The sequence below is a fragment of the Strigops habroptila genome, chromosome 9 (assembly GCF_004027225.2).
Source record: "Strigops habroptila isolate Jane chromosome 9, bStrHab1.2.pri, whole genome shotgun sequence".
Taxonomy (NCBI): Eukaryota; Metazoa; Chordata; class Aves; order Psittaciformes; family Psittacidae; genus Strigops; species Strigops habroptila.
In genome coordinates, this window is record NC_044285.2 from 26,947,003 (window position 1) to 26,969,592 (window position 22,590).

General features: G+C 40.0%; 1 long non-coding RNA gene across 6 annotated transcripts in view; it reads left to right on the plus strand.

Moving 5' to 3' along the window:
• LOC115612884 overlaps positions 1-22,590 on the plus strand; it is an 88,806-nt gene that overhangs the window by 28,661 nt on the left and 37,555 nt on the right. For 5 of the 6 annotated variants that reach the window (XR_003993195.1, XR_003993192.1, XR_003993194.1 and 2 more), the window contains 2 exons: positions 572-665; positions 22,472-22,531. This is a non-coding gene — a long non-coding RNA (uncharacterized LOC115612884). The remainder of the gene's footprint in view (positions 1-571; positions 666-22,471; positions 22,532-22,590) is intronic. The other variant, XR_003993197.1, reaches the window with a different exon arrangement.

Here is a 22,590-nt window from a genome sequence, read left to right on the forward strand (position 1 = left end):
ATCACATATTGGGCTGACATCAATGAGGAGTAAGGCTTACATTGAATCCATAACTTCTGTTTATGTAATGGCATATTTTTTTTGAATGATACTAAAGGCCATGTGTGATGCAGTAACTCTTCATCCCAAAGTAAGCTGGCAGAGTGGCTCACTGTGTTTCCTAAGAGCTTAAATTATGCACCTTGATTTTAGGCTTAATTTGACTGTTGAATCTCATATCTTTTCCTGATAGATTCTGCTATCAGAAGGCCCAGTGTCGTATCAATTCATATGGGTGAGGATTGACTCATCACTTATGTCAGTCTCTGATGAACTAAATAGCTTAGACTTCCTTAAGATTCCATCAGGCATACTTTACAGATCTTAAATGATTTTTGTAGAGTCTGAGTATGCAATATTTAATGATTTCTACTGATCATGAGACTCACTGAAAATAGTGAGTTCTAAAATGAGAAAGAATTGTGCTCTCAGGTTTCTGTGCAAACATTGAACTCTGGATCCATTCCTTCTGCAAAGATTTTATAATCTACTTTTTAAGCTTTTATTCATGCTGGCTTTTTTCCCATTCCAGTGAGCAAGTTGCATTTTAAATCTCATGTGAAAGCAGACATCACTACAGATGCAGAGCAGAGATGTCAGTGAGAACTACCAACACGACTGGATTGGTAAGTTTGTACTGGCCAGCAGCACCGAGGTCCTGCTCTGGTGTAAACTGGTGTGGCTTGCTCAACTGTGTTGTGACTAAAACCTAGAAAAGGTCATTATGTAATTCCACAGGGATTGTAAAAATCCTGGCTTTGGGATAAATGTGACTTGTTTATTGTCCCTGTTAAAGTTTTTGTAGGTGATTCTCCAGAGCAAACGTTTTCTGTAAAGTCTTCCCCAAAACCAATCTGCTCTCCATGAATGTTCTGCAGTGATGGAGATATGCTCACCTGGTGTACTGGAGAATTTAAATAGAAGAACAAAAAGAAACTGAAATTGCCTTAGGGATTGAGGTCAGGTGAAGGTTAATCAAAGGAAATGACAGTAAAATGGCATTCATGGCTTTTGGTACATTTTTAATCATTCCTTTCTCTCTCATAAAATACACGAAAGATGTATTACTTTTTACCATTGTAATTAGTTGGGATAATTTTTAATTTTGTCTTGATTATTTTAAAATAGAATTAGATTTCTCTCATAGATTTAGCTCCTGAAAACTTGCATTGTAGTGCCTTAAAAATGTGTGTGGGAAATGGAGAATGCGTGTGGGGAAGAAGAATGTTCAGAAAAGGGAGTAATTTTCCCTAGAATATCTCTCATTTTATCTTCTCTTTCTAATGTGATAGATTTTGAAGAATTTCTAGAAGTCGTGAGTGTAGGGACTAAATACTCAAAAAAGCTAAATATTCACATTATTACACAAGTGCCAGGCTAAATGAAGTCCATGAATGCAACTACTGGAAACAAGAATAGTTTCTTTCAGACGCTGCTAATCTATAAGTAATTAGTCAGGTTTTAAGTACAGATGTTTTATTAAAAAAAGTCTTAGAATAACCTTCATGATCAAAATAAGATTTGGAAGTCATGTCTTGGTTTGTGGGCTGTCGGTTATATTCTGAACTTGTGTATGTGAAAAGGCCCCATTTAGGAACCTTTGTTTTCTAAGTTTGCAGTTGTCACGTTATGCTAGTCACCTAGTCACCTTAGATAACTTTGACATAACTACAGCAGGAACAGGAGCAACTTTATGTAACTTATAACTGCCTGAGGCAACTTTTAAAAAATGTGAGCAATGTTTTTTTTTTCTCTCAAGCCTGTTTATGTACCTCCCTCCCTTCCCCTGCAATGCAGAGAATCCTAAAGGGTATATATTAAACCCAAACAGCTCTCATGTGGGGTAACTTGGCTATAGCAAATGTATTCTCCCTGCTCTTTAGATCATACACTATGAAGTGTATGCATCAAGTTCCTTCAGCAATGCAGCTGGGAGCCAAGCTTAGGCGAGACTTTGTGGTATTAAGCCTTTGGAGAGAAGCGAGTGGCTTAAAGAAAACATATTACTGCAGACCGGTGCTACATTATCGCCACTGTGAGTTGCAGTAAAAAAAAAAAAGTGATGCTTTATACATACGTTTTTCTCGACATCTCAGGGAAAAATAGAAATAATCTGGAAGTCATTTCTTTGTGTGTCATTGTGCTGTTTATGGCCATGATTACTACTGGTAATGTGGCACTTTTCCTCCAGATCCCACATAGCAAATGCTGCCACATGGATGCCAGATGGGCTGTTTGCCAGGGAGCTGGAGGAGGAGGGAAAGCCCTGCTCCACCCTGCAAACGCCGCCAAGGAAAAGCCTGCCAGGCAATTATCAGAAAAATAGAGAATTGGTCAAAAATGGGGAAAACGTATCTGAAGTCATTGGGTGGAGGGTGAGTTGAGTTTACCTCTCAAAACCCAAGGCTCCTCAGCTATGCAGGGAAGGGAAGAGAAATACGTCTGGGAAAGCTGAGCTCCAGTAATTGGAATGTGGTACTGCACAGCAACAAGTGACTGACTTTGCAGACATGGATAGATGAGTAACTTGAATATTTTAATGTTTACAGGACTTGACTCTGTGATTTTATGATGTTGTAGCAATGTCAATGTTATGTTTATGGAGGGCATTTTTCAAAGGCACTCAGCTTCAGCCCGAGCTGACTATCTCACCTATAACTTCCCTGTCTTGTAGAACTTCTGTATTAGTAATAGAAATACAAATAATTTTTGGTGTGTCTTTGGCAAAACAGGAATATCTGTTTAAGAGAAAGAAGAGCGAAATGTGTGAGAGAGAATTTTAGATGAAATCTGAATACATGAGTTGAAGATAGCATTAACTGCTAACAACTGGCAAATTATTGGACTGAGAGAATATGATTTTTCTTCATAAATAACAATGTGACCTCAGAATTTTTCTGAAGCAAATACTAAAGAATCATAGCCAAATCATATACCTGTTTTTAAAGAGTCCAATAAAAATATTCAGACTATTATATGCCTGAATACCCCAATTATTCAAGTACAGAAAGTATTAAGTTGATTTGAGCATTTTCTTCCCAACCATTCAGACTGACTTCCAAAACATAACTAGTAACTTTCTTTATAGGTTTCTTTTAAAAAGTTGCTGAATTTTGTTAGTGTTTGTTTGTTTGGTTGGTTGGTTGGTTGGTTGTTTTTCCTTTGGTTGGTTTTTTTGCAAAAAAGCAGAGTTGACTGGGAAAAGTACCAAGTCTATGTTCAGTGAAGAAACTGTGGCTGAAATGAAATCCCCTCAAATGCCGTATCTGAACACATTTAATTGTTGTGCATTTTTCCTGCCTGGGCTGGCAGTCAAAATAAAAGAGGCTGGGAAGGGCTTCAGCCCTGTACCTTTGGTCTGAGCATCGCAGGGAGCATCCTATGCATATGGGGTGGGAAGACTACTGGGATCATTGCTCCCTCTCCTGCCCATGGATCTCATCCCAGATCAGGGCTGCTTGTGAGGACAAGAACACTTTATCTGACTGAAGCTGGATTAATATTTTTGGGTGTTCTCCATGTTGCAAAATGACTGTGGGATAAAATATGAGCATTTACTGTTTCCTCTGTGGGCAGAAAGTGGGATCTTGTGTTCAGTCTTTGCTGAAGCTGCAGTGAAGGCAATGAAGCAGCTGAAGATCAGAGGGAAAGCTCTGCTACGTGTGTCTCAGTCTTGCAGGTTGTTTTTCACATCTTGTACTGAATTAGCAGCACACCTGCCCTGAGGGAGGAGGGAACTCAGACTGAGGAACTCATTTGGGCATCAAAGTAGTATGATAAAAAATGATGGAGGAATAGCAATAACTGATGCTTTTGCACATCTTTTCACTCTCTGTTTTTGGAGAAAAACCTTCTATGCAAGTATTCTCAGATGATATGTTGGTTTCTGTTGGAATAAATTGGTTGTCTCAGTTTGATCCCTGAGTATTCTGATAAAAATAACATGGTTTTGTACCTTATTGGAAGCCTCATCAAGTCCAAACCCTGATAGGTCTTTGCTGTGTGTGAGGGATCACTGTAGGTCAGTGATGTACAGAGTACAGAGGCTCCCATGTCCACTGCGTAGGTGTCCTGCTGATAAACAGAGGGATTTGTTTCTGGTGCTCTCAGGTTTCCACCTTCATTTTCCACTCTTCCACCAAGATGCATCAATGCTTAGGAGAAAATTCACGCTGTCTAATTTTAGATATCCAATTTGTGTTGCTTCTGCCTGTAGCAAAGCACGAGCTCTGCTTGCTGCAGGTCCAGAAGCATTTCCTCAACTACAGTCAGCTTCTTGCTTAAGCCTAACTCTGGATGTGCAGAAAGCACAGTGAAGAGTGCAGCTTCACCACATCTCAGCTAAGGCTCTTCCTGCGCCAGGTCTCTTACTGGGCAACTGGGCTCTAACCTGAGCACCTAAATCGGAACCCTTGTGGGTGCAGAACCAGCCATTTCAGAGCAGTTCATTTACTGTAAGGATTTCTGTGATAAATCCTCAATACATTCAAGGGTTGAAAGAGAAATGAGCCAAAGTCCGTGGAAACATTTCTAAGTAGGCAAAGTTTCACACTGTGTTTGGGGTGAACCATAGGTTTCACAAGATGCGAAGTCAGTTGGAATCATCTGTGTGATAACCTTCTGCCAAGTGGGTCATTGCTTCTCCAGGCGTTTTGCACCATTGGTTCTTGCAACACTAGTAGCCAACTCTTGTCAAATTAGGTGAGACAGAGACCCTTCCTGAGGTTATTTGTTGTATCACGTGAAGTTAGTTTAATGCTTAATACACGGCAGAATGCAAGCTAACCTTTTCTGAGAAATTTTAACCTGAAAATGCACTTGGATCAGTTACTCCCTTGCATTCTCTGCTGCAGAAGAATGGGCATTATCTGAAAAAGGGCATTAAAAATGATGACATTTCTTTATGGGGTTACTTTAGAAACATGAACCACAGCAAGAGCTGGCTGGAAGAAGGTGCCTTTGCAATCAGGGATGTTGTCTGTACCAGAATCATCAGAAATTCAGGAGGATCGTGGCTGCCTGGGCAACCCTGAGAGGCTTTGGACAATTTGCTGTGGCCACCTGTGGTTATTAGTTTAGAAAATGTGTCACTATTTTACTCTGGCATCTGTTCAAAGTACTAATTCTGTGGATCAGTGTCTTTCAGATGAAGAAAGTGAAATCCTTTTTTGCCCCCAGTGTCTGAGTAAATTGATATCAAATACTCTAATGAAAAGACAACTGTTGTCAGCAGAGGCAAGCAACAAGAAAATCTGGGACAGGAGGTAACTTCATGATGGATTCTACATCCTCAGGGACTTTCTGGGCTCTGAGGATTAATTTTCTATTACATCCACGTGTGGGGCTTTTCTTAAATACACTTTCACTAACATCTTAATACTTTTTTTCAATTACAATACCATAAAGCCCTACAACTTTTTGTCATTCTGCTACTTAGAGGCTAACACTTTCATCATTGTGACAGTTGTTGCCACCTTTTACTTTTCCTTAAACGAAGCATGTTTTTGCCACCCCAGTGAAGCCATGCTTTGGAAGAGAAAGGGTACTCTACTCTGCACAGGGAAAATGCCCCTTGGGAATTTCACTTCTGCAGTGGCTTGTTAGGGAACCTTCAATTCCATAATAGCTGGCTTGGTCTCCTGCAAGTACACCTTACAGATTTGAGAAGCCTTCACCAGAAGTGCCTCTTAATATTTCAGCTTAGTTGGTTTAGGTTATTCTATTACATTTATTTATATACATTTATTTTATTATATTTATGTCACATATAGTAACCCTAAGAATGCATTCACAAAAATAGGCATTGGGCATTTTTACTTGCCAGAATTTTCACACACTTGACTATGGCAGGAAATAGAGCCAGAGCATGACAGAGCAAGAGTTTCCATCAGCAACCTTATGCTGCACTTAAAAATGAATTGTTCAGAGTATGAGCCAGTGCTTTATAAAAAAAATTGGATTTGGGAACAATGGGTTACAGTTTATTGTAGGAAGGTGGTCAGAAGCTCAAATAGTTTGTAGTTCTCCATCTACAAGTGTAGTGGGTTGGAGAAGAAAAAATACATAGAATAAGACGTCTGAAAATTACCTGTGCACTAAGAAAAGTCTAAAGCATTTGTAAGGCTGTCTTCACCTTCTTGAAGATGGATCAGTGTTGCCAGCCACACGATATCACTTCTGGTAGAACAAGGCTTTAGAAGGCTTCTTTGCCTGGGGACTCATTGAACCATTTGATTTTGTTGGCACCAACGAGGAAGAGATGCATTGATTTTACAGGACAGCTCAGATTTCTTTCATCTGGGAAATACTAAGCCAGTTGCCCCAAACCAGGAATTTTTTTCCTTTTTTTTTGGTAATGATTTTATAGCAAACCGTATTTTTAAATCCAGAACAAGATCAATTGAGAAGCTGGAGGCAATGTCTGCAGAGGAGCTTGGGCAGATACGTAAGTGCCCATGGAAGAGCTTGCTATTCCTTTGGATAGAGCAGAGGTTCCTCGTGCAGGCAGAGGCAAGGAGGGATCATGAGCTCTGTCCCCAAGCAGGGATGAGGATGGGTCAATTGAACTGCTGGTATCCACTGAAAATAAAGATTGCCCAGCTGCTTTCCCACACATTTTTGATCTCCTTCATTGAAGAAAACAGGTAAAATCCTTTCTGAGGCAATGTTCATAGGAAACCGCATCATCATGTGTCAGTGTACAGAACAGAAACTGATCTGAGTTAACCTTCTCTGTTTTCTTCTGCACCTCTATTTTATAAAATAAAATTGGAAGAGAATTATGGTCACAAAACCTGATTTTTGCCTCAGTTCTGTTCTTCAGTACAGAACTACCTGACAATTAATATTTGTGTATACCTTTTGAAATATCTGACCTTTGGGGAGTTGACAGAGCTATAATATTAGTCTTTGTATGCTAGCCTGGCTTTTAAACTCCCTGCCTAGTGGATGTAAGTTCAGTGGATACAGATCTGAAACTTGATTTCCTCAGTATAGCTGCATTAGCATTCAGCTGTGGGTATGTAAGATAATAGTATTAAAAGCAACCTTCCATCCTGTTGTCATGGAGGCAGCGCAGCCCAATCCTGGTAGCAGTATACCACCAGTCTTTGTACAATCTCATTTTTATCTACAAATTTTAATTTAATTATACCAGAAATTCTGTAGCGGTATATAATATATGATTTTATTTTCTCTTTTGAACATTAAAATGTAAGAATTGAGCAGCTCGTGCTCTTTGTCCAGTGCTAATTTTTTTTTGCATTCCGAGTTATCTGTCAGTATTAGTTATGAGACTGTGTGAAATAAGTAGCCATGAAAGATGCCTGCTTTTATGACAGAATGAGTGGTTTCATGAATTTTAAAGGAGCACATTTGTATTTTCTGTTCTTGAACTACACGGGCTACTCACAAATATGACAGAAGATAATTGTTTGAGGAATTATGATGCCTTTCAAGATTTTGCAGGATATTACTATTTTCATAATCTTTCATTTATCAGGTTATATGGCTTGATTTATTTATGTATGTAATTTGGAAATTAAAGTACTCCCATTCTGTCAGCATAGGTACATGTTTTCTTCGTATGGCTCATACTCCTGTTAGCAAAAATAATGAATGTGCTAATTTTTTTGTCAGTTACTAAAGAAATGTGTCAGAATCGGAGGGTAGTCAGGTATTATTCTGGGCCACGTGAGACAGTATGGAACGGTAGGTACTGCTCCGTCAGTGCCTTAGGATGGCAGGAGCGCGTATTTCAATATATAGCACTAACTGTGCCACCAGGCAGTGCGTATACTGCAGTTTGTTAAGATTTAAATGAATGCATTGTTAGCACTGACTTCAACAGGGATTTTGTGTGAGTGAGTAAAGGCTTCAAGCCTTTAATTGACTAAGAAAATCTTTTTAGTTGTGATTAGAGGGACAGATACTCAGCTGGTGAGAAATGATGGTGCTCCATTGAATCAATTTTCATACCCTGTCTGAAGTCAATGGAGCAGTCCTCCTTTATAACCTGATACCTGGCCTGTTATTATAAAAACCCCCACGTTTCAAGTCTGATATTTGAGTAGTGTGGTAACCTTTTGCTGGGGAGCTGCTTGACTTGATTTAAAAAATTTCATCAAAATCAGTGTTAAAATTCTTGGGCTAATAAATTCAGTGTCATGAGTTATTCTCATTTGGCTGGGAGTTTAAGTGCAGAAACCTATGACTATGTCCTATTTGCTTGAAAGCATGGTGATGTATCTGCTATTCTTTCATATTTAGCATAGGGTTGTCTTTTTAAAGACTAAAATGGAGCATCTCTATATCTGTATGAAGCATCTTTTGAAGACTAAATGAAGCATCTCTATACACTTTTCTGGTTTAGTCATGAAGCATTTGTATTTTTTTCTCATGTTAATTTTATCACACTTTCCATCCTGTGCTAACTGCATAGCAGGATTTTATTTTATGGTAAAAAATTCTGAGCATCTTTATGTATTAAGCTTGTTCCTAACATCTGAATTTTGTTGCCGAAAATCCCCTCTCAAAATTCTACGCACGCCCATAATTAAACTGCTCTGAAGGTGCAGTCAGGAAAACCAGGCACCAGCATTATGGAGTGAAAATTAAAGAGGCAAAACATCAGAGTTTCTACTGTATGTGCCTGCTGTTAGACACTCAAGCATGGAGAACAGGATACACCTCTATGGATGGATAGCTTTCCTTATTAAAAAAACACAGTAGGATGCACACTAGGGGAACACACTAAAACAAGGCTTTGTAGTAATTTCCTTGAAAGAAATTTCCCAAGATAGCAACTTGAAAAGCTTTTAATCTTACGACTAGCTATATAGTGAGTTTTACTGTAGGTAGTATAAAAAAGACCATTAGGTTACAGCCGATCTGGTGGAGTTGGTCTAAAACCTCTTTCCTTCCAGCCTTCCTTCTTGAGAAAAGGATTAGACCTTTCTTGCACCAAAATCAGAGTTGAATAGATTGGTGTGGCTCCTGGCATATTTAAGAACTTGTAAAAATACATGTCTCTCAAGTTCGAAGTTATGTTAGACAATAGAAAACCTACCTTCACCATCTGAAATACTTGGTCAAACATGCTGCTTTGCAACATTGAACCGACTCATAGATCGAGTTTTCTTCTACATATCTGAATTTGAAACCACTGTAACTTGTATTTTTGAGATGATATTTTACTTTGGGTCTCTGAACAGTGTCGCTTACTAGCCAGCAGGAGCACAAAGTGTTTTTCATAAGCTCCTGCTGAAGTATCCCACTTGCCCTGCAGCAGCAGCTAAGTGCGCTGCAGTGTACCGGTAGCTTTCTCATTGGACTTTGCCTGATTTGTGCTATCTATTCCACACGACTACTAAACCTCAGTGTGAAAAAACCCTGAAAGTATGTGGAGAAATTCCCATGCAAATATGCTGGAAGGCTGTCACGTGTGTTATGGTTACCTGATAACCCTTAAACCAGTGTGACTGCAGGCTCTGTGCTGTGCTTGGTGCCTGTTTACATGTCAAGGGCCAGACTCTGACATCCTGCAGCTTTTTCTCCACCATAACCTCCCTCATTTTGGTGTCATGACTATGATGTGGTGGCCCCAAAAGGTTGATACAAGGATCTGGGGGCTGTAGGTGCAACAGGTGCTGCCCACCCTCTCCTCACACCAAAGCCTGCAAGGACCAGGATACCCAGCACCCATGTGTGGGAGCATCAGAGATTTAACATCTTGTACCTATCTTGTGTCAGCTGAGAACAGGGAATGAACATGTCTGATAATGTGTTTCACATTGAAATAATTAAAGAGAATTGTTGCTGGAGGGAAAAGTGCCTTTAAAAATTAACCCTGACATCTCTCTGACAATTTGGCTTGTTACAAGAGATTCTTTATTCAGTCTTTTTCCTTATTTTTTTTTTGTTTTACTAAACTTGATATGCATTTTCAGCACCTTAGAAAATGTAGAGCCTTTGAAAACTTCGTTGTATGGGTAGACTATACTTGAGCTGCCCCATCTATTTTCCACTGAACTACTTGTAGGACGGGTGTTTAAAGGATCAGGTCTGAAGTAAATGACACATTCTGCTATGCCCTTGAGCCTGTGCTAGCTATTATTGTTTGAATCTATCTCTTGATTGCATATATTGCAGTCTTCTATCACAGGGGGTGCCAGTTTTGAAATCTGAATGTTATTCCTCAAATAGCCATTGAGCAGCTTGCTTTTTTATTTCTTCTTAAGGTGAAATAAGTCCTCGGAAATCAAAATTAGTAAATTCCATGAAGCGCTGAATTTAAAAATGTTAAATTTTTGACAGAGCCAGAGTATTTGAAAACAAATGTAAATGCCTATAAAAGCAGTATTCTTTATTTTTGAAATTCTAGATATGGCAACAACAAACATATTCACATTTTTGTGACCTGTGGAAAGTTAAATACACAACCATGTATTGTTGTTCAGGAAGTTTGGTTTCACTATATCACTGCTATAACACTTATTAACTAGTTCAAGAATTGTGCAACTTTTTTATTGGAGTGAATTCCTGTGTTTTCAGTTCTCCATTTGATTAAAAAATCTTAGCCCAGGGATACAAAATTTTGGATTTCTCTCTGTTTGATTGTTTGCTAACTAATTTCAAGCTGCATTTAAAGAGCCTAAAAGGGCACACAAAGTGGCAGGACTGGGTGCCTGATGCTCAGGCGGCTTTTCATCTGTTTGATGTTGCTTGAACTGCCTCCGACTGTGTGTGTTTAAAAGGCTCTCTTCCTCCTGTGCTCCTGCCAGTCAATGGGAGGAATTTAAGTGCATTATTCTAGCCATGATGGCTTGGAACTGTGCAGTTCTGTGGCCTGAGGAATGGCTGAGATGAGGCTAAAGCATTTCTCACTTTCAATTCTGCAATTAAGAAAATAGACATACAAATTTTTCTTCACATACTGAAAAGGTTTGTGTTTTGGGTTTGGGTTGTTTGGGGTTTTTTCCTCTTTTTCTTTTGAAAAATGTCTGACCTCATGGGAGGAAAACACAGTAAAATACACGTGAGTGAGCACCTACTTTTAATTTGCATTCTGGAGTTCGCAGTTTGCAGAGTGGATTCTTGGTTGACATGATCTGCATTCATCGGTCCACCTCCATTTGGTGTAATGCTGGTTTACACCGGTGGAGAATGTGGTTGCAGGATCCAAACCCTCCTTCCTTCCTTAGTCAAAGGGGAGAGACTCAGCCTGGTATTTCCTCTTCCACTGAACTTTTAACAATTTGGTGATTTTGGACACAGTCGTTCAAGATGCTGAGTACCCCCATGGGTGCTTAAATCAGGATAGCTGAGGGCTTGCGATACTACTTAGGGCTGGATGCTTCATTAGCTAAAATTTAAAACATAAAGTACTTTAAAATCACTTCTCAAAAACATTTTTCTTGGCTTGGGAAGGATTTTTACCCTTTTTATAAAAGCAGCAACTAAAGAAGTTTCTGTTAGTTGCTGTGACATTTGCTATAAACCTTGCTGTACACAGTGTTGCTGGTACGTTCTTTCTGGCTATTAAAGGCTCATTAAAGAAATTAAAGTCTCCACAATTTACAATATTTTCCATTGAAATAGCGTGTTAACACATTTCTTTAATCAGTGTGTAACTGTCAAGGGAAAGAACAATTCATCTAGTATATGCATACATTAGAAAAAAAAATTATCAGATTTAATTTTATTTGTTTTATATTCAGGGCTTTTTTGAAGGAATTCCTGCAGGGAAATGGTTAATCTATTTTTAACTAAAGCTTACTTTTGTAATCTATCCAGTGCTTAGAGTTCTGTCATTGATCTATGATTTATGTGATTTAAACCACCTCTTGGCTGTAACATTGGTTTCTATCCAAGATGCTGAGCTGAATACTAATTACGAGATCAAATTTATGCTGTTGGGCTAAGCATCTGAAGGAGCTTTCCATGCAGGACTCCCTTAAACCATGCCACCGTTGAGCATTAGTGAACTATTTGGTAGGGGGGAGGGGGAAAAATGCTGGAAAAGGGAAAAAATATTGCTGGAAAACTGCAGTATCCTTTGAAAGCTTTATTTTCAGTTCCCTTGTACAGTGCTATATGCAGATATTCTGTGTCTATAAGCCTGCGAATATGCACATGATTATGTTTTTACAGCAGAATCTCACTAATTCACCCTAACGATTGGGAAACCCACTGAGAAAAGCCAAATGGCATGAGTGAGCAAACAAATAAATAAGATTGAGGATATTTTATTCCAAGATGTATTTTATGCCTTTATTTTGACAAGTATCATGTTGTCAGAATGATTTATGGTATTTCATAGCTTACCAGTAAATGCACTGTAGTATGGGTTCTTACAGTAAGAAAGTCTCAGTAAAAATAGCTTTGCTTTACCTCTCCTTAAAGCATTTTTTGCTGAGAAATAAGCCAAGACCACCAATTTTATAGAAACACAGGTCTTAGGCTTTCCTTTGGTAAGAATGAGCAACACTCTTCTATTTGCCTCCACCACCTTGCAGAAGAGGTCAGCATGGTAGCAATTTTCTCGGGTATAGGTGGCCAAAGCATGTTCAAACAGCTCAGAATCCAAAATCCAGTTTGAGTAAAAAAGAAATTTTTGAAAGGAATTTTGTTGGTTATAATAATTTCTTAGAGAATGCATCATTTGACTTTCTGCACTGGTATAATGTTGAAATCTTTCATTTTGATGACATTGAAATGTTTTGATTTGTTCAGGTTTCTGGTTGGTGGGGGTTTTTTTTTAAATTTTATTTTTTATTTATAGTGTAGTTCTCATGTTTATTATGTGCTTTGTCCCATATCTTACCACATTTGGGTAATTGAAACATTTTCAAACTACCACTGCTTATTCTTAAAATGTAACATTTCCAGAAAATGTTTTCATAACTTCAACTTTTGCAGGAATCTTTTAAGATTTCTCTTCCCTCCTGCACTCATTAGAATATTAGAATTTTGCACAGAATAGGAAATTCAGGTTGCAGCTATTTCTCCTGTCTTTTTTACTTCGGAGTGGTGTATTGTTCTGCCCTCAGAGGTCTGGAGGTACAATCTTGGCCAACAGATTAATGTATAGGATGCAGGTGGCATCATCAAATATACTCAAGGAGAAGGATTTGGATCTTCTATTTTTTACCCCTGTGACATCTGTATTGTCATCAGTGAGAATTGTCTTAAACCTGGTTTGAGGGGATGTGTGCACTCACATGCCTTCCCCCTCACAGAGGTTACAGCGACATGGCTGGAGTCAGCAGGCCATCCTGCTTGGTCTGTAGGAGACCCTTTAGTGGGGAATTAGTTTCCTTTTATCCTTTTTCTTGCTCACTTTAAAAACAAAACCCAAAGCAAATAAAAAAACAGAAACAGAAATAAAACAAACAGAAAACCTTGAAAAAGTTTCTTCCAAGGGCATTTTTAGACTAACGACTTCGGTGTATCTATTGCTTGCTATCTTCCTCATTTCTGATTTCTCTCATTTTCTAATATGGAGAAGCTCATAGATTCTTTTGCTTTTTAAAAGTTAGATTTATTTATACTCCATTTGATGTCATGTTTGCTTTTCAATGTCAGTGTTATAAACAATTTGCAATGCAAATGATACTCATTGCGTAGATTTGGGTAAAATTTTTGAATATATGCATGTATATGTAATACTGAAACAGGATGTGTTTGGGAACAGTGTTATTAAGAGGAGCTACAGTTAATGATCCCATTTGTGTATGCTGTTCTCCTGCGATGCCATCCTCACCGTCACATCTATACATACAGTATGTTATGTACCTAAATGCTGCTGGTAGTAAATGCAATGAATTGTCTTACAGTCTTCTGTCTACAAAATGAAGGTTATTAAAAAAAACCCAGATGAGCCCAGGGACACTGAAGAAACCACACATTGTGGCTGGAATTGCAATCAGGTCACTTTGCCAGCTGACTGTAGCCACTGGCTGTGAGACACATTCCCTTACTTGTGCAGGGAAATAATTTGCACCATCAGTGGTGTTGTTGATCTTGAATAAGAGTAGGTAAAACAACAAAAGTGAAGATGGCTCTTGAGTTAATTGCTGTCATGGTCTGAGGGACTTCAAAGGAATTATTTTAGCAGAAACCTCATTAAATGGATCAGATATTTTACATCACTGAACAGGTGGCTGAAGTGCTCCGAAGGGAAGTGTTTGAAGGTGGGAACCATCTCCGTGACTCTCTGCACCCATGGAGCAGCCAGGGCAGAGGGGAACTCCAGCTCCAGGGACACTCAAGGCAGGCCAAGGGGTGGCCATGTGGTGGAGAGGCTCGTGGGAGCTGCAGATCCCAAGCCACGCCAGTGGAGTCCACATCCTGAGCAGGTGCTTCCCCATTTTGTAGTTTCTTTGAGGCATGGGCTCAGGGGACTGATGCTGTGGATGCCATATGGGGCTCGTGTGATTTTGGGTGGCTGCGCTGCATGGGCAGGGCTCTGGACATGGGCAGGGCTCTGGGCAGGGTTCTGGGAGCCTTTCTTTCCTGCACCAGGGCTTGCTCTGATTTACACTGTGCCTCTTACACAGCTTTTACAGAGCAAAAAGTCATCGAAAAGTGCTATATACAATCTAAGATAGTAATGTTCTAGAGGAAACCTATGATATTTTGAATATATATATGCTAAATATTTTTTCTGCTTTTCCTTTTCTTTATTTGCGGTAGAACTGTTACATTGTTAACAGTTGTGGCTTTGACAAAAATGTGGGGGGATTTCCACTGAAAGCACAGAAACCAGCCCCATGTTTAGTAAATGTACATGCGCTTTGCACATGTATATTTAGTATGTGATTTATGCATGCTAGATAAAGGGATATTTTGTATACACTCTTATGTAAGCATATAAACAGTACACAACAGAATTTGTGGGAGGGGAGAGCATTTTGGAAAACTGTTGTGGTTTGCAGTTAATTCATGCTGCCTATTGTCTTGATGATGTTAGGAGGCTGTTATATACCCTCAGGAAAGCCCCTTTACACCCCCGATAAAGACACTTCTCCCTGGTTGAGAAGAGAAATATGGCTGCAGCCATTCTGGGGATTCTTGCTCAGGTTTGTAGCTACACCACATGCACTCACAAACGCTGGGTTGGTCTTGCTGGCTGCTGTTGGGAAGTCTTTTGCTGACATCAAAAGTCCCATGGCTCCAGACTCCCTATAAAACTTTAGCCTCTTCCTCTCAGAAGCCTCATGTATGTGAGCTCTAATGTGTCTGTTGAGACCTTTGCTGCTCTGCCCACCAAATACCAGTTTGTCTGCACAAAGCTATCCAGTCCATGGTGATAATTAAAGCTTTGCTGAGCTGCCATATTACCCTATTAAAATACTGTGATTTTCTCTACCTCACCTCAGAAAAAGTTTTGGAGTGAAATTCACTGGATGGTGACAGCAATAAACTGGCTGCTGGTTTTCTCTTCTTTATCATGACAATAGAAGTTCAGATTTTCTGTATCTTTGATTATGTAGGGATGCTTACTAATCCCACAGATGTAAAATTATTTGAAGAGTATAAAGGTTTGAAGTCAAATCAGACTGCTGAACATCCAAAAAGAGGAAGACCCACCATACAAATCAATTGTTAGCCCTTGGGAATGCAGTTATCAGCAACAACAACAAACCCACTTCTCCTTAAGTTTAAATCCCAGTAAACAGAAAGAACAGAGAAATCTAAGCTACAAGGAACAAGACAAGATTTAGGATGCCCTTTTTATGGTGGTACCAGCATCAGAAGACCTAATATATCTCTAAAGCACTGGTTGGTTTTCACAGAAAATGGATATAAGTTAGGATATAATTTATAAATATGCATAAGAGCTCTATAATTTCTTCAAACCAGTGAAAATTACTAAAACTTGGGGTTTTAGTAATTGGATAAAACTGGGCAGACAAAGTGTGTGTAACTATCCGTACAGTGGCTGACATGATGAATGATGATGGATCCAAAGTAATCTGAAGTTCTTTAGGAATAATAGCAGCATAAAGTAAATTCTATAGGGTGCATAAATGTGCCTGAAACAGAACAGTATATTGCAGGTTGCATATTATGCTGAGAATGATAAGTATTTACAATTGGAAAGTCTCTGTGTTGGGACTATCAGTTTTTGTATACCTCTTCCCAGTTCTTTAATCTTTTGACTTAAAGACCCATCCAGAGATGGAAAAAAACCCCCAAAACCAAAAAGACTGATTCCTATAATTGTACTAGATATAGCAAATACTCTCTTGCCTCAAGAAAATCAGCAGTGCCTGGTACTACACAGGTGTTTTTCTTCTGGAGTAATGAAAGTCCTCCTTGAGGAGCTGAACGGCAGGCAGGAGAGTGAGCTATAGCTCAGCTCCGCTCCTTCCTATGAATGGGAAAGAAAAATCCTACCATGTAGTGCCAGTTGTGTCTAGTGAGTTTTATGTTAGTGCAATTGCACAATTGCAGATGTAGTTGAGGGATTTTTATTTAAGTCTTTGTTTTTTCTTTAATTTATGCTCACAGAACTTGTGGGTAAATGTGGCAGCTGAAGAAAAATATGGGCATAAGAATACTGAGTTGACAGGGTACTAGAAATCTTGTGTAATCATAAGGGGAAAGAAGTGTGTTTTAGAAGTAAAACGCCCCTTCTGCAGAGCTCCTGGCTTCCAGTTGTCTTTGTATCTCTGGAGTGTTGTAGTCTTGTTCAAAAGAGAGCGAGAGTTTTATTAAAGATTTCTCTAAAAGTATGACAAATACAACCTGCATTTGTCTTAGGTTTGGAAGAGGAGAAACTTTTGTGCAATACACAGGTTGATTTGCAAGACCTTAAGGTTTTCAGCTTTCCCTAACCTTTGCTAACATACTGCAGCAGTCTGTTCTTTGAACATGTTGATCCTCCTAGGTCTGTAAGAGCCTTTGAGACAGAGCTGATTTTTTCAGTGTTGACTATAGAGGCTTGTGATTTTAGATCTGAATGTCCCTTTTTCAACCCTGCTACCAGTGACCCACTGCATAGTGAGTGTCTCACATTATAAAGTGGTTATTCACAGAGGGCTTTGACCAATGCTATCTGGAGGGTGGGAGATGCTTTCCTGGCAGTGGGATGCGAACGTTGTGAGGCAGCTCCTCAGCCAGGATGAAAATCATGCTTGGTCACTGCAGCTCAATGGATGTCTGTTAATTCATCTGGAAAATTCGCGACCCCAGCGAGATCACAAAGTTCAGTGTCCTTGACTGAGTGCAATACTTTGCAGTCAAGATTAAAATGTCTTTCTTCCTATAATACCCCTGAATTTTGTTTTTTCTCTAAGTCCTTTTATTTTATTTTGTACTAAAAATAGTAAGAAAAAGAAACCTCAGGAAACCTTTGAGGAACGTTCCATGTGTTCTTCCTTTCTCTTTTATTAGGTTATAGCATTTTCATATGAGCAGGAATATTGAGCCCTGAAATCTCAGCTAGATCCTCTGCTCACAGGCAGTATTTCTTGTATGCAGAGGTAAAACTCTGCTGATTCTGGTATGGGCATTACCATAGCCACTGTTCAGGACTTTATTTGCTTATTCTAGAAGAGCCTCTGTCTTTTTATTTAGTTACATCGGGATTTTGAGGAAACTCGTTCAGCTGAAGAAGTGCACTCCACCAGCCACATCTGGAGAACAGTCTAGGGGGATGATTTGCCTGCCAAGGATGTGCTCTGGGCACTTTTCTCATGTGTTTTGGTGGTGAATTGAAAGGTGGTATTGCCTTGTGCTGGAACGAGTGCCCCAAGCAGTGGATTTACAAGGCTCTTCTGCATTGCTGCAGTGCAGCCAAACACTCTTCAGGTGGTGCAGCCTTTCTCTGCTCCTTTTGAAAGCAAGCAAGGTAGTGGGAAAGGTAAATCATCTTGCACTTTGCATTCAGCCTGGCACAAAATCTTTTGTTCCTTTCTACAAGAGTATTATTCTTCTCTTTGGGGCACCAGACTGCAATTAATACTGTAGTTGTTGTACACCTCACGAGGCAAAGGTAATTTACTTGAGTTTAAAGAAAAACAACAAACAACCAACCCAACAAAAAGAAAACAAAACCAAGAGGTGAGATGTTGTTAAGGAGAGCATTAACCTGGCAAAAGCAATGGCCATCAGTATCACTTTGCACTTAGTTACATAGGAATTGGGTAATGTGTATGAAGCTTTGCTATTGCACCAAAATGCTTGATTTCAGCTAGTGAATAAGCCCTTTGTCCATCAGTCAAACATGTCAGCTGAGGATTTCCTTCTTCCTTTATAACACTCAGTCCCAATCCCATCAATGCTGGAGGCAAAACTGCCAATGGTGTAGGTGATGGCAGGTGCAGAGCGCAGTCCCATGAGGCCCCCTCAGTAACACCTGGATTACTTCACCCTTTAATCCAGTCATCCGTACACGAGCACGGACGTAGAATCATAGAATCATAGAATAGTAAGGGTTGGAAAGGACCTTAAGATCATCTAGTTCCAACCCCCCTGCCATGGGCAGGGACACCTTGCACTAAAACATGGCCCCCAAGGCTCTGTCCAACCTGGCCTTGAGCACTGCCAGGGATGAAGCATCCACAACCTCCCTGGGCAACCCATTCCAGTGCTTCACCACCCTCACTGTAAAGAACTTCTTCCTTATATCTAGTCTGAACTTCCCCTGTTTGAAGCCATTATCCCTTGTCCTACCACTACAGTCCCTAAGGAAGAGTCCCTCCCCAGCATCCTTGTAGACCCCCTTCAGATACTGGAAGGCTGCTATGAGGTCTCCACAGAGCCTTCTCTTCTCCAGGCTGAACAGCCCCAACTTTCTCAGCCTGTCTTCACACGGGAGGTGCTCCAGCCCTCTTATCATCCTTGTGGCCCTCCTCTGGACTTGCTCCAACAGCTCCATGTCCTTTTTATGTTGAGGACACCAGAACTGTACACAATACTCCAAGTGAGGTCTCAGGAGAGCAGAGTAGAGGGGCAGGATCACCCCTTCGACCTGCTGGTCACCCTGCTTTTGATGCAGCCCAGGATACGGTTGGCTTTCTGGGCTGCAAGCGCACACTGCCGGCTCATGTTAAGCTTCTCGTCAACCAACACCCCCAAGTCCTTTTCTGCAGGGCTGCTCTGAATCTCTTCTCTGCCCAACCTGTAGCTGTGCCTGGGATTGCCCCAACCCAGGTGCAGGACCTTGCACTTGGCTTGGTTAAACTTCATAAGGTTGGCATCGGCCCACCTCACAAGCGTGTCAAGGTCCCTCTGGATGGCATCCCTTCCCTCCGGTGTCAACCGAACCACACAGCTTGGTGTTGTTGGCAAACTTGCCGAGGACACACTAAATCCCACTGTCCATGTCGCCGACAAAGATGTTGAACAGGACTGGTCCCAACATCGATCCCCGAGGGACATCACTCGTTACTGTTTTCCAATTGGACATCGAGCCATTTACCACAACTCTTTGTGTGCGGCCATCGAGCCAGTTCTTTATCCACTGAGTGGTCCATCTATCAAATTGATGTCTCTCCAATTTTAGGCAAGGATGTCGTGCGGGACAGTGTTGAATGCTTTGCACAAGTCCAGATAGATGATGTCAACTGCTCTGCCACTTTCCATCAGTTCCATGGCCCCATCATAGAAGGCCACCAAATTGGTCAGGCAGGATTTCCCCTTAGTGAAACCATGTTGGCTGTCACCAACCACCTCATTGTTTTTCATGTGCCTTAGCATGTTTCACAGCTTTGTCATTTTTGATTGATTCTGTTATTTGTATATGCATCTCTCTTAAATTTTATTTTGTTTATTTAATATATTGCACAGATGAATGCAAATGTATCTCAGAGGGTCCGCCCCCCTTCCCAGACAACTTCTCACTATTCCTTCTATTGGGAAGTTGGGCAAAGTTGTCTTTACTACTATGGGCTTTATTACCTTGAAATCTAAGTAATAAAAAAGAAAAGAAGTGATTTCAGGCTGCAACATAGCTCCTGAATGCCTCAGTCAAGTTTTGCATTTGTGCACTGAATTTTTCTTTTCTTTCTTACATGATTTTCTTCTACTTGTTATTTTTGTAAGTCCATCTAAAAGATGAAATGGATTGTTGAGGAGGAAATGTGGAAGCTATTGCTATACAAAATGCTGTCAAATGCAGAAAGCAAGCAAATGGACAGACGTTTAGTATTTCTCTGCTCAACCCTTTCAATCTCTTTTGCTAATAATGACTTTCCTTATTATTAAAGCAATTGCAGATGTACAAAACAGCAGAAAAGTGTAACTTTAGAAATGTGATTATTCAGTGTGTGAGTAAACTTTGCCCTTGAAGAGGTCTATCACCTTTCATGGAAAGATTCAACTCACAAATTATATCTATATGGAGTTCAATGTTGAAAAGGTGTTTGGAGCATGTCACTATAACTGTTATAAATAGTTATAGGTCTATTGATAAAAAGATTTGTGGGTGGTTGTTCATAAGCAACCTATTGCTCTATTGGACCTCAGTAAAGACAATTAGAAAAAAGGCATCTGTTCTTCCAGTGTCAGCACTATCTTTTATCTGTGGTGCAGGACGTTGCTTAGCTGTGACCAGGTCTTCCCCGCTCAGCTGTGGGCTGCGTGTTGTGATGAAAAGCACCCGTCATCGGAAGGGAAACCTGCCCTCTGCTATTCACAGGTGAAAGGTTCTGTCTGTGGTGAAAACCAATCTCTGATGTGGCACTGCCTCGCCATGGCAGCATTTTCCCCCCTGCCATCTCGGCAAGTGACAAGGGACATCTGACGAGGCCATCTGCTCTGCCTGCACTGCCCCTGTCTCATCATCAAGTCGCTGTTCTGGGTTGGACCAAGAACCTGAAAACCCAGATCTCTTTGTAGCTGTAAGCCAATCAAATATAAACCCCTGTATTTATCTGAGGGCCATTTGTGTTGTCAGCAGGATACTTAGAGCCAACGATTTTAGTTGTAGGCACATAACTACCCTTTTCCCAAACATGACCCCAGAGCATGGATTCTGCATTGTGATTCTGCTCTCTAGCTCTTTCTCTTTTTCACATGCAAGAAGCCTTAGCTCCAAGTCAATTCGAGCCTACTGTCTCTCCTTGTTTACCTTGTATGATATGTTTTCTCGTTTGTGCTGTTTTGACCTTCTCCAGCAGAAGGTGTGGTAGCCCTTTTGTGGAGTGCTGCAGAACTAGCCTTGGGTCCTCCTTTCTGAACTGACGAGTGTCCTGCTTGACATGGTCTTTTTTTTTTGTTGGACTAAAAATGAGAATTACATTGCTCTATTGCAGTCACATCTCTTGGTCAGTGAACAGAGCTTCTTGAAACCAGCAGGCTATACTGTATATTCAAGCTTCCTAGATTCCATTAACATTTTTTTAATGAAATAGTGCTTTGTCAAAGAGTCTTGAAAACTTAAAAGGGTATTTAAGCTTCTTCCATGAGTCAATGCAATGTAATGTCAACATTACCACGAAGGGATAATTCAGAGATGTCACACAAAGCATGTGTTATGCCATTTGCAGTCTAGCAAAACAGCTCAGCATTTATGTTGTTTAATCCATTTTCAAAAATCTCTTGTTCTGAAAAAGTTTGAGATCAATCTTGTCAGTATTTACTGACACAATGCTGATGTAAGTCGCTGTGTTCCTATTGACTTCATCTGAGTAACAATTTACTCCAGCCTCAAATTAAGCCCAAATTAGGTATAGAAGAACTTGATATCAAACTTTCAAAGGATATAGAGCTGAATGGCACATCCTGCAAGTGAAAATGTGGATAGAAGTAGAGTGAAATAATGGTCTGGCACAGTACAGACACACTTTGAAGACACTTACAGAGAGGCAACATTATCTAAAACTTTGCATTTATGAAATATTGTCATTTTCACGCTAGAAGAAAACAGGAAATACAGAAATAGAGAGCTCAGATCTGAGCTCTGGCAATGAGGTTGGGGACATGGGGGCTAATGTCCAAAATGTATGTGCTGCAGTGTCCGAGGTTTATGTCATTGTCGCAGTGAGTTTGGTCAAGGTACATGAAATTCCTCCTTCCATTCCTCCTTTCTTCCTTTTTTTAGTAATTCTGTAATTGTACCTACGATGTAAGGAATTTGTTTTATCCTACTGAACATTGCCATAATGCTGCTTGTTTTACCTTTGTACTTTTTAATTCTTTTCCATTAATTCTCTATATTGATGTAGTTGAATGTAATGAAAGGTAGCCTTAGCTTTCTTTGAAGAAAATAGACTGCTTTACTTTATACTTGGCTAATTCAAAATGCTTTCCCATGATTATTACTTAGCTGTGTTAAATCTATTTCAGTTTTGGACTTCTCAGATATATGGGATCAACCCTGCAATATGTAAAGTGATGTAAAAAGTTCTTAAAAAATAATTAACATATTTTGGTGGCAAAGGTTTGTATTTCACTCACATTCAGGATTTTTCTTTCAAACCAGGCAGCATCACAGGCTGCTGGAGGAGCTCAGCAGGAGAAGAGCCAGCACTGCACCAACAATGTAAGTGAGTGGGGGAAAACAGTCCTAATGTTGTATTAGTGCTGGTGGGTCAGGCACGC